Source organism: Pseudophryne corroboree, chromosome 9 (genome assembly GCF_028390025.1).
Source record: "Pseudophryne corroboree isolate aPseCor3 chromosome 9, aPseCor3.hap2, whole genome shotgun sequence".
In the NCBI taxonomy this organism is placed as follows: domain Eukaryota; kingdom Metazoa; phylum Chordata; class Amphibia; order Anura; family Myobatrachidae; genus Pseudophryne; species Pseudophryne corroboree.
Window position 1 is genome coordinate 293,466,210 of NC_086452.1, and position 12,479 is coordinate 293,478,688.

Consider the following 12,479-nt stretch of genomic DNA (forward strand, 5'->3'; position numbering starts at 1 on the left):
TGCAACATCAAAAGTTTTACGGAACATATGGAGAGTGTCATGGAACAACAGTGTCTACACAAAAGCAAGGTGGATTATAATCTAACTCTCTCTGAAAGAGCTGCCCTCAAAAATCTGGGAGCATACCGTGACATTGTCATCCGCCCTGCAGAAAAGGGCGGGGGCATTGTGATACAAAATCTGGACGATTACACCGAAGAAATATACCAGCAATTATCCGACACTCATGTTTATGAACAGCTCGCCTCAGATCCCACTCAAGTATTTAAAAAAGAGGTTGATGAAATTCTCCTTTAGGGTATGGACATGCACATCATCGATTCTAAAACCAAAGAAGCTCTTACAGTAGACTGGTCTAAAGTGCCAGTATTATATACCATACCTAAACTTCACAAAAATCCTGACAAACCTCCTTGCCGCCCTATCATTGCGGCTAGGGATTCTCTCTATTATAACATCTCAAAGTATTTAGACCATTTTCTACAGCCATTAATCAATCAGGAAGCCTCTTTCCTTAAGGATACGACCACATTAATTTTGTGGTTACAGCAACTCTCACCTTTGCCAGTGAAACAGCTCATGTGCACCATTGATGTCGTGAGCTTATATACATCAATTCCACAAGAACATGGCATTGAGATGGTGAAACGTTACATCAGTGATCATCCGCTATACACAGGGCCTGATGTGGAATTCTTTATTCAACTACTACGGCTAACGCTTATGCGGAACTAGTTTTTCATCCAACGCTCAGGCTGTGCCATGGGTTCCTGCGTAGCGCCAAGCTTCGCGAATATCTATATGTTTGCGGTGGAAAAAGATTTCTTCTTTGCGGATGACATTCGACGTCAGCAGATCACTGGGTATACTAGGTATATCGATGACATCTGCTTGTTTTGGAATGGGACTCAAGAAACATTCCTTGCCATGATGAAGGATATCAATGGCCAAGACAGCCTACACCCCCCTCCAGAGGAGAGCAGCGGTAGGTGGGCAGCCACCCGCCGCCGTCACCGCTCCCTCCTCTCTCCATCTCACTCCGCAATAGCAGCCATCGGTAAACCTCATACCCTCTGCAACACTCCCCACAAGCAGGGATCTAGTGACAGCGGTGGCTGTGGATGGTTAGATACACAGCCGCCGCTGGCTAGATCAATCTGTGAAAGAAAGATTAATTTTTCAGTATGACAGCTGTAGCGGCGCCCTCCACTGGTCGGCGCCTTTAGGCAGCTGCCTAAAGCTGCCTAATGGTGGCGCCGGCCCAGACCGCAAGATTGAGACTATGCTCAAGTCAATATACACTGCTTCAGGCGTGGTGCTAAAGCCCACCATTGCTTGTGCATAGATTTCTAGAGCCATAGTAAAGTCGACAGGCACATTACTAGAGGATTTAGACTCTGTGGATAGAAGTGAGATTGAAATGTTTTTACGTCACATACAGGATTCTGCAGGTTTCATGGTGGAGGCCATGAAGGACCTTGGGGGGTAATTCTGAGTTGATCGCAGCAGGAACTTTGTTAGCAGTTGGGCAAAATCATGTCCACTGCAGGGAAGGCAGATATAACATGTGCAAAGAGTTAGATTTGGGTGTGGTGTGTTCAATCTGCAATCTAAATTGCAGTGTAAAGATAAAGCAGACAGTATTTACCCTGCACAGAAACAAAATTACCCACCCAAATCTAACTCTCTCTGCACATGTTATATCTGCCCCACCTGCAGAGCACTTGGTTTTGCCCAACTGCTAACAAAGTTCCTGCTGTGATCAACTCAGAATTACCCCCTTGGTCATCTAAATGCATTGACGTCTTCCATGGCTGTCTCGGCACGCAAGGGACTCTGGCTGCGCCAATGGTCTGCGGATGCGGAATCCAAGAAGAGTGTGTTGAACATACCCTTCACAGGTCAGGCTCTGTTTGCGGAAGCATTGGATGCGTGGATTTCCACGGCAACCGCGGGTAAGTCAACCTTTCTTCCCTCAGCCACTCCGCCAACGAGAAAATCCTTTCCTACGTCTACAATGCAGTCCTTTCGGACTGCAAAGGTTAAAAAATCCAAGCCCCCTTCCACTTTCTTCAAAGGTGGTCGGGGGAAATCCTGCACCGACCGGTTCCCAGGAACAGAAGTCTGGTTCTGTTTCCTCAAAATCCTCAGCATGGCGGTGGACCTCCCAGCCTGGAGATCGGGCAGGTTGGAGCACGTCTAAGAAATTTCAGTCAGGGCTGGGCGTCATCAGGCCTGGAACCCTGGGTACAAGATATTGTGTCCCGTGGTTCAGACTGGGGTTTCAAGAACTCCCACCTCACAGATTTTTCAAATCAGGCTTACCAGCTTTGCTGACAGAAAGGACTATCCTACAGAAAACAATAAAAAAATTGGAAAAGGCAAATGTCATTGTTCCAGTTCCACCTCATCTGGAAACCAAGGGTTACTACTTAAACCTCTTTGTGGTACCGAAACCGGACGGTTCGAACAGACCGATATTGAACCTGAAATCTTTTAACCCCTATTTGAGGGAATTCAAGTTCAAGATGGAGTCTCTGAAAGCGGTGATCTCAGGTCTGGAGGAGAGGGAATTTCTGGTATCCCTGGATATCAAAGATGCGTACCTCCACATTCCAATTTGGCTGCCTCACCAGGCTTATCTCAGGTTTGCGCTGTTGGGCTGCCACTATCAGTTTCAGACACTGCCATTTGGCCTATCCACGGCACCGAGGGTGTTCACCAAGGTAATGGCAGATATGATGCTACCCCTCCGCAAGCAGGGAGTGAACATAATTTCATATCTGGACGATCTGCTGATAAAAGCATCTTCCATGGAAAAGTTGTTGCAGAACATTGCTCTCACAACTCGACTACTCAGGGATCATGGATGAATCCTGAATCTTCCAAAGTCACATTTGGAGCCGACAAGGAGATTGTCTTTCCTGGGGATGCTCCGCAACACTGAAGTGCAGAGGGTGTTTCTACCAGTGGAAAAGGCTTTGGTGATACAATCAATGGTCCGGGATGTCTTGAAGCCAGCCCGGGTATCGGTTCATCAGTGCATTCATCTGCTGGGGAAGATGGTTGCCTCCTACGAGGCTCTACAGTACAGAAGATTTCATGCACGGTCTTTCCAACTGGATCTCCTGGACAAGTGGTCGGGATCTCACCTGCACATGCACCAGAGGATACGTCTGTCGAAAGCCAGGATTTTCCTTCTGTGGTGGCTACAAATGCCTCACATTCTCAAGGGCCGCAGGTTCGGGATTCAGACCTGGATCCTTCTAACCAAGGATGCAAGTCTCAGAGGTTGGGGCGCAGTCAACCAAGGGGAAAACTTCCAAGGAAGGTGGTCAAGTCTGGAATCCATCCTTCCAATAAACATTCTGGAACTAAGAGCCGTGTACAACGGTCTCCTACAAGCGGCCCATCTTCTGCAAGATCAGGCCATTCAGGTGAGGTAAGACAATGTAACGACGGTGGCTTACATAAACCGACAAGGCGGAACGAAGAGCAGCGCTGCAATGGCAGAGGTGACAAAGATCCTCCTCTGGGCAGAAAAGCATGCAACGGCGCTGTCAGCAATCTTCATTCCGGGAGTGGACAACTATGAAGCGGACTTCCTCAGCAGACACAATCTCCATCCAGGGGAGTGGGGCCTCCATCCGGAGGTGTTCGCAGAGGTGACAAGTCTTTAAAGTGTACCTCACATAGACATGATGGCATCCCACCTCAACAAGAAGCTTTGCAGGTGCTGTTCCAGGTCGAGAGACCCACAGGCAGTGGCGGGGGACGCACTGGTGACTCCGTGGGTGTTCAAGTCAGTGTATGTGTTCCCTCTACTTCCACTCATTCCTAGGATTCTCAAACTTATAAAAAGATCAAGAGTTCAGGCGATCCTCATTGCTTTGGACTGGCCAAGAAGGGCTTGGTACGCAGATCTTCTAGAGTTACTGTGGAAGATCCGAGGCCTCTTCCTCTTCGAGAGGACCTTCTGCAACAGGGGCCGTTCGCTTATCAAGACTTACCACGGCTACGTTTGACGGCATGGAGGTTGAACGCCAGATTTTAGCTAGGAAAGGCATTCCGAAGAGGTTATTCCTACCCTAATACAGGCTAGGAAAGGAGTAACGTCTAAACATTACCATCGAATTTGGAAAAAGTATGTGTCTTGGTGTGAGTCCAAAAAGTTTCCTATGGTGGAGTTTCAACTTGGGTGGTTTCTCCTCTTCCTGCAAGTGGGTGTGGATGTGGGCCTGCGTTTGGCCTCCATTAAAGTCCAGATTTCGGCCTTGTCCATTTTTTTCCAGAAATAATTGGCTTCCCTCCCTGAGGTTCAGACTTTCTTGAAAAGGGGTTCTGCACATCCAGCCTTTGTGCCTCCTACAGCACCTTGGGATCTTAACATGGTGTTGCAGTTCCTGCAATCGGATTGGTTTGAGCCTTTACAGGAGGTTGAGGTCAAGTTTCTTACTTGGAAGGCGGTCACACTGTTGGCATTAGAATCTGCTAGATGTTTTTCAGAACTGGGGGCATTGTACTGCAAGAGCCCCTACTTAATTTTTCATGAAGATAGAGCTGAGCTCTGGACGCATCAGCAGTTTCTTTCGAAGGTTGTGTCGGCTTTTCATATCAACCAACCTATTGTGGTGCCAGTGGCTACTGACTCCTCAATTACCTCAAAGTCCTTGGATGTTGTGAGGGCTTTGAAGATTTATATGAGGAGAACTTCTCGTCACAGAAAGTCGGACTCTCTGTCCAACTGGAGGAAGTGCAACACAACATTGAGTTCCCAAGGTGCCGTAGGAGGCACAAAGGGCGGTTGAATGTGTAAAACACCTGAACCTCCGGAAGAGACGCCAATTGTTTCTGGAAGAAAATGGACAAGGCTGAAATCTGGACTTTTAAGGAGACCAAACGTAGGCCTACATCCACTCCAGCCTGCCACAGGAATTTTCCTGGTCTCACACCAAGAGACGTACTTCTTCCAAATACGGTGGTAATGCTTAGACGTTACCCCCTTTCTGGCTTTGATCAAAGTAGGAATCACCCTATCCAGAATCCCTTTCCGGGCTAGAATCTGATGCTCAACCTCCATGCCATCAAACTGATAATGTCAAATATTATCTTAAAGCATAAAGCTATACACTTTTACCGTGGAGCCGCTATGGCCGCTAGACTAATTACACACTCTACGTACTAAGTACGCTATTTGCGTACTGAGTACCGTATTGATAAGCTATTAGCGTATCAGATGCCGTGCCGTGGGTACAACGTACACGCGGCGCGGACGCACACAGAGTGATATACAGTAAACCTTAAGTAATGAAACAATGTAAGGGTGTGCTTATACTTTAAACCTTAGCAGCCTATTACTGCAACGATGTAATACCTTTATAACCTTAAGTAGCGCTGGCGGTATGAAGTACCCGCAGTGCTTACACCTTAACAATGCTTATACACCTTATACCGATTAATACGCTATGAAAGCCCTTTGCAGGAAAGTGAAAACACAACACCGGTTTGTGGTAAACCACTGGGCTCTAACACCGCAGTGGATTATTCAGAGAAAAAGGGGTAATCAGATACAAGTTATACACTACAGGCTAACAGGGAAATCTAAACAGAATAATAGAGAATAATGGCTACAGAGAATATACATACGTGGGGAATCGTTCGCAAGCGCGTCCTGGACCAGTCCTCAGCTATCAGGTAGAAAGCCTTCAGAGTCTTTGATAGTGACCTGGCCTGCTGCTCGCTCTTTATTCTTTAGCTCAAGACATAATACAATAGACACTGTGTGCTCTTCTTCCATTGGTTAGGGGGTGGGACATGTCCTGCACCGGGGACCATTGGTTAGTTCAAGAAGTGGGCGATGGCTAGGACTTGGGATGTGGAGTTCCCGCCCCATAATCAGTTTAAACCTATCACATTAAACATAAATACGGTATTATTAATATCTTAATGAGGTAAGTTTTAACAATGTTCTTGTTCCCACCAGATTAATGTTCACGTGACTCTGAACAATATGAACCCACACATGATATTACTATCTATCTCAATCTTCAAGATATTCATATATCCACATATTCATATATATATATATATATATATATATATATATATACACACACAATCCTGCTATTACAATTTGTTAGGAATTATATATTTATTCACACACATATATATATATATATATATATATTTATATATAATATATATAAATGAATACCTCTATCTCCATGGATTTTGGACTAGGAATGTTAGTATTCTAAATTCCTATCTGTCTGGTTTTGTTGTGGTTAGCTATTGTTTCTGATCTTCCAAACATACTCTGCTCCTGGGCATTGTTCACCCTTGTTTGTCCCTTTCTTTCAGTTGAGACAATGACAATTCAGCACTCATTATTCTGGAGAGAAACCTGGCCCTCCTCATAACAAAGGTGTATGCCCTCTTCATAGAATCTCAAAGCTTAGTGTAAACAAGGCCATTGTATCTCAGTCTGTGGGAAATTTATGTGTGACTATACCCTACAGCTGGATACTAGACATCACCTTCTAACCTTAGTCTGACCCTTCCTATCATGCAAAGGCGAATCCCTCTGTCCAGGAACTGTTTAAACTAATATTACTCGCTGTCATGGTCTAGGGAAACTACATCTACAAAATGCACTAATTGGGTTAAATATGCTATATTCTAATAGCACGATACACGCTCACTAAATACACATATCATGCGCACGAGTCGCCGGAGCGTCTCTTACGCAACATGCGGGTATGTGTACGCACGGGGGACCGGGTGCATGAGCAGTGTGCATGTGCATGAGGGGTTAGTACAATGGATATGTATAACAATATTTTTCGACTTTGACAGTCGACCCTTTGGCAGTCAACAATAACTGCCACAATCTAAACATTTAAGCAGAAAAATATACAATACATATGAAATACCTATATATGATTGGGTGGAGGGAGGAGAGGAGTAGGCGGGAAATGTATGGCCTAGTGAGATAGTAAAAGCATGTATGTATGAACTTCATGTCTGGGGGGGCATGTATCATTGTGCCGTACATGTTCTAGATAAGCTTCGAGGTATTGCGAAGTATACATTAAATCCTTCTAATCCCGTATTAAGGGTCTGTAAGTGGGCCAACAAACACTACCGAGCTCTTTTCGGCTTCTTGTTCCAACAAATGGGGTGCACATTAGTTGATGATACATGGAGGGGGGAAAAACATGTGAATGCTAATATATGTACCTATATCACCTGTCGACTATGTTTGTCACTACCTGAAGGGTTGTAGAGATGAAGATAAGAAACATGTGTCACAAATACATTCATATGATAATGTGTGCAATTGTCCTTGGGTGTCTGTTGAAGTCTTGTCCGGATGGATGTATCCTTGCTGTGGGTGATAATTCAAAGTCTTTCAAGTGTCTGTAGTCTGTATACATCGATTCCTCATGATGGCGGATTAGCTGCCATGAAGAACTTCTTAGCACAACATCTAGATGTAACAGTATTTAACCATGACCTCTTTTTGAAGTTATTGGAGTTAATTCTCCATAGAAATTATTTTTTATATGATGGTCATTATTATTTGCAACAACGGGGGTGTGCGATGGGGTCCCCTGTGGCCCCGTCGTACGCCAACGTGTATATGTTTGAGCAGGAAGAGAAGCTATTGTTAAATCATCCAGTTGTATCTGGGTGCATTAAATTGTATACCAGATACATAGATGATATTTTTGTGCTATGGGTAGGAATGATAGAACCTTTAACTACCATACTAGAAGAGATCAATAGCAGTAGGTCGGCCATTAAATTTACGTTTTCTTGTAGTGAAACTCAAGTGCATTTCTTAGACGTACAAGTAAATGTCTGTGAGGGTAAAGTCACCACTGAAGTTTTTCAGAAAGATGTGGACAGAAACACCTTCTTGCTGGCTTCAAGCCATCACCCGACATCTCTGAAGCGGGGCTTACCCCGTTCACAGATGATGAGGGTGGCTAGAATCTCCAGCAATTCTGCAAAAGCTGCTGAGTCCATAGATGCATTAATCACTAAATTCATTACACGGGGATATGATCCTAAGATGTTAGAGGAAAACAAAGTGCAAGTGTTGAATATGCCTAGAGTGCAATTAATGCAATCACACACTAAAGCACCAGAGAAGGTTTTCCCATGGGTTAGCAGCTTCACTACAGCCAGCCCAGTGATTAACCGGGCAACTAAGGCCTTATGGCCCATTGTAACCTCGGACAAGGACTTGCCATGTTTTAAGTCCACACGCCCATTAGCAGCATTTAAGAGAGGCCGTAACCTTAAGGATAGACTGATGATTACAGACATCACAGGCAGAGGTATCCCCAGATTACCTAATGTATATGTCAAACCTGCAGGATGTTACAGTTGTCACGGCTGTACCACCTGCAGATTTATGACGGCTTGTAAATCTTTTCAACACCCTCATCTTCAAATTAAATATGACATCCGACACGTGCTCACGTGTACCTCATCATTTGTGGTGTACGTGGTCACGTGCCCTTGTGGGCTATATTATGTGGGCCAGACTTCTCGTAAGTTTCGGGAACGTATGGCCTTACATAGATCGGCTATACATTTGTCTATTGAGGGCAGAGTTATTGATCAGCCGGTGGCCCGTCACTTTAAGACGACAGGCCATACACTATCGGATTTGAAGTACTTTATGATTGATCATGTCCGAGAGTCGCCCCGGGGGGGAGATCGGATCAAAGCACTATGTGTGCTGGAAGCAAGATGGATCATCCGTCTGGGCACTATGGTACCTGACGGATTGAATGACAAAATCAATTGGAACAGCTTACGTTAATAATCCGTAGATTACAGATATGTGCTAGGAACCAACCATTACAGTATAACAAGTAATCTACTGTCCGTTAGTCTGACGTTGAGAAGAAGAAATATTTATTGTTGTTTCTGAGCAGACTAACAGTAAGGAGTGAGTTGGAGTACATTTACATTCAAGGGCTGCTGTGTGTATACATATGTTTTTAAATGTCACTGTTTGTGTTTCAGTTTTGTCCCCGGCAGTCCCCCACGGATGACGCTGATTGTGAACACTTGTCCGGACTTACTGCACTGGAACGCAAGCCAGCGGTTGCTAGGCAACCGCGCCCTGCGTGAACCCGGAAGTGAGATTCCGGCGGAGCATCAGCGGCTGCAGCTGTGGACGTGGACGCCGGTGGGAGACAGGACTCGGTTACAGGTATTTAAGTGTTTTGTGTGTGTTTGTCTATGTATATTGGTGTATCCTGACGAAAGGGCAGATGCCCTGAAACATGTTAGATTGAACACCGCCAATAAAGGCGTTTTTGCAGAAGAGTCCTGGGAGTGCCGTGCTTTTTTGTATGGATATATATATATATTTATATATAATATATATAAATGAATACCTCTATCTCCATGGATTTTGGACTAGGAATGTTAGTATTCTAAATTCCTATCTGTCTGGTTTTGTTGTGGTTAGCTATTGTTTCTGATCTTCCAAACATACTCTGCTCCTGGGCATTGTTCACCCTTGTTTGTCCCTTTCTTTCAGTTGAGACAATGACAATTCAGCACTCATTATTCTGGAGAGAAACCTGGCCCTCCTCATAACAAAGGTGTATGCCCTCTTCATAGAATCTCAAAGCTTAGTGTAAACAAGGCCATTGTATCTCAGTCTGTGGGAAATTTATGTGTGACTATACCCTACAGCTGGATACTAGACATCACCTTCTAACCTTAGTCTGACCCTTCCTATCATGCAAAGGCGAATCCCTCTGTCCAGGAACTGTTTAAACTAATATTACTCGCTGTCATGGTCTAGGGAAACTACATCTACAAAATGCACTAATTGGGTTAAATATGCTATATTCTAATAGCACGATACACGCTCACTAAATACACATATCATGCGCACGAGTCGCCGGAGCGTCTCTTACGCAACATGCGGGTATGTGTACGCACGGGGGACCGGGTGCATGAGCAGTGTGCATGTGCATGAGGGGTTAGTACAATGGATATGTATAACAATATTTTTCGACTTTGACAGTCGACCCTTTGGCAGTCAACAATAACTGCCACAATCTAAACATTTAAGCAGAAAAATATACAATACATATGAAATACCTATATATGATTGGGTGGAGGGAGGAGAGGAGTAGGCGGGAAATGTATGGCCTAGTGAGATAGTAAAAGCATGTATGTATGAACTTCATGTCTGGGGGGGCATGTATCATTGTGCCGTACATGTTCTAGATAAGCTTCGAGGTATTGCGAAGTATACATTAAATCCTTCTAATCCCGTATTAAGGGTCTGTAAGTGGGCCAACAAACACTACCGAGCTCTTTTCGGCTTCTTGTTCCAACAAATGGGGTGCACATTAGTTGATGATACATGGAGGGGGGAAAAACATGTGAATGCTAATATATGTACCTATATCACCTGTCGACTATGTTTGTCACTACCTGAAGGGTTGTAGAGATGAAGATAAGAAACATGTGTCACAAATACATTCATATGATAATGTGTGCAATTGTCCTTGGGTGTCTGTTGAAGTCTTGTCCGGATGGATGTATCCTTGCTGTGGGTGATAATTCAAAGTCTTTCAAGTGTCCATAAAAAGTCTTTAAAGTCTTTAAAGTGTCTATCAAAGTCTTTTAGAATGTCCATCGAAGTCTGTAGAAATGTCCATCGAAGTCTGTAGAAATGTCCATCAAAGTCTGTAGTCTTCTTCCGAATGGATGTATTTTAGCTTGGGAGAAAAACAAAGGAGAAACGGGTGAAAGAAACGGACCGTGGAATCACGTCTTATCACAACATTGTCTCAATTGATGGATCATAAATTAAACCAGTTTGTGTAACAATGCCCTCGCTCCTCAAACTCATCACTTTGGTACTGCGCTTGCACTGCATTAAAATCCGAACACATCTAAATATCAAACCAATCATTATGACAACTCCGAGGATACAAAGGAGAAATTTTCCTACATTCACGATAACATTTTGAGACCATTCTCCTAAACCTGAGAACCAATTGCGTGGGTTCAACTATGAAACCCAGCCGGTCAGTTCATTACTCACAGCAGTAAGGGTAAGGTTGTGTCTCCTTCGGAACTCCCACTTCAATTGCAAGATATCGTCCATCTTTTGATCTATGACCTTGGTTGGGTTATCAGTGCTGTTTATAATATACGTGCAGCACTTCACACCATACTGAGTTGCTAGGGTGACACAGTACCCGCCTGTCACCGCTGTGATGTAATTGAGAACCATCCTGTGCTGGATCAGTTCCATTTTGTAAGCTTGCAATTCCCTCCCAGTATACCTGAAGGTGTCATCATACATCTCGGTGATATTGTCTATCAGGTTCGCTAGCGCATGAATATACCTAAAATTTATAATTCCTCTGGCGGTATGGGTGATATCTAACGCGAGTAGGAATTGAATCCCGGTGGATTCGTGGATCAAATCAGAGGCTGCGTGCTCTGTCCTATTTATAAGGTGTCTCTCAACAATGTGTTCGTAGTGAGTGTGAGTGTAAGGAGCTTGAGCATTGCGGTGAACGTCTTTCATCTTATTATGGGTAATGGTCATTACTTCTGGCAACACTCTTCCAATGTAACACAATCCCTCTGAGTTTGGGGCAAGCTATTTATATGCCTTCCTCCCGCATATGAAATATGCATCATCGGGGAGAACATATGGGACAGAATATGACATCACCATATTGCAAACCTTCCAGGTGAAAAATCCTATCCCTAACTCTCTCATTTGTTCAGTACACGTATCAGGCTGTATGATATGCGCACAGTACCCTGGAGATACTTCTCCAACCCGCATGGTCCTACTTCCTAGAGTGTACCTATACCGAAAATATCTCCCACCGTCGGCTATTTGGCGTATAAGTTCTGGGTCTACGGGCATTCTATCGGCTCTGTGTGAAAATGCCATGGTTTGGTTGTTCCATGTCACTTCCCAATTTCCCGGCTTTCGGGGATTGGAAATGTTGAAACATATTAAGGACCTATCCACATGATATTGGTGGAGCTTCAAACTAGGTGGCCTAGAAATATTAAATTTCTTGTCCACCGGTCTCCCACCCCTTAACTCAAGTACCTCATCTAGTGTTAAAGGGATACGGTACTAATCCTGACTTGCTCTGACCTTGAGGTACTTGTGAGCACACCCAGCATTCTGTTTGGTTTAAAACCTTACCCACTAATGAGTGATAGTCACTCAATGGATGACGGTCCATGTTGATATTAAGGCTGGACTGACATCTCTGGATGCACCTGTCCTCAACTATGTTTTCACAATTTCTACAGATACAATTCTCCTCAGCTAACAATCCTTCACAATGTCTCCTAGTGTCATGACTACTAGATTGTTTTCTGATACTCGCCTTTGCTCGGTGACTGTGTTGCTCTTGGAATTCTACTAATCCGTCCTTGTCATCAGAACCCATTCC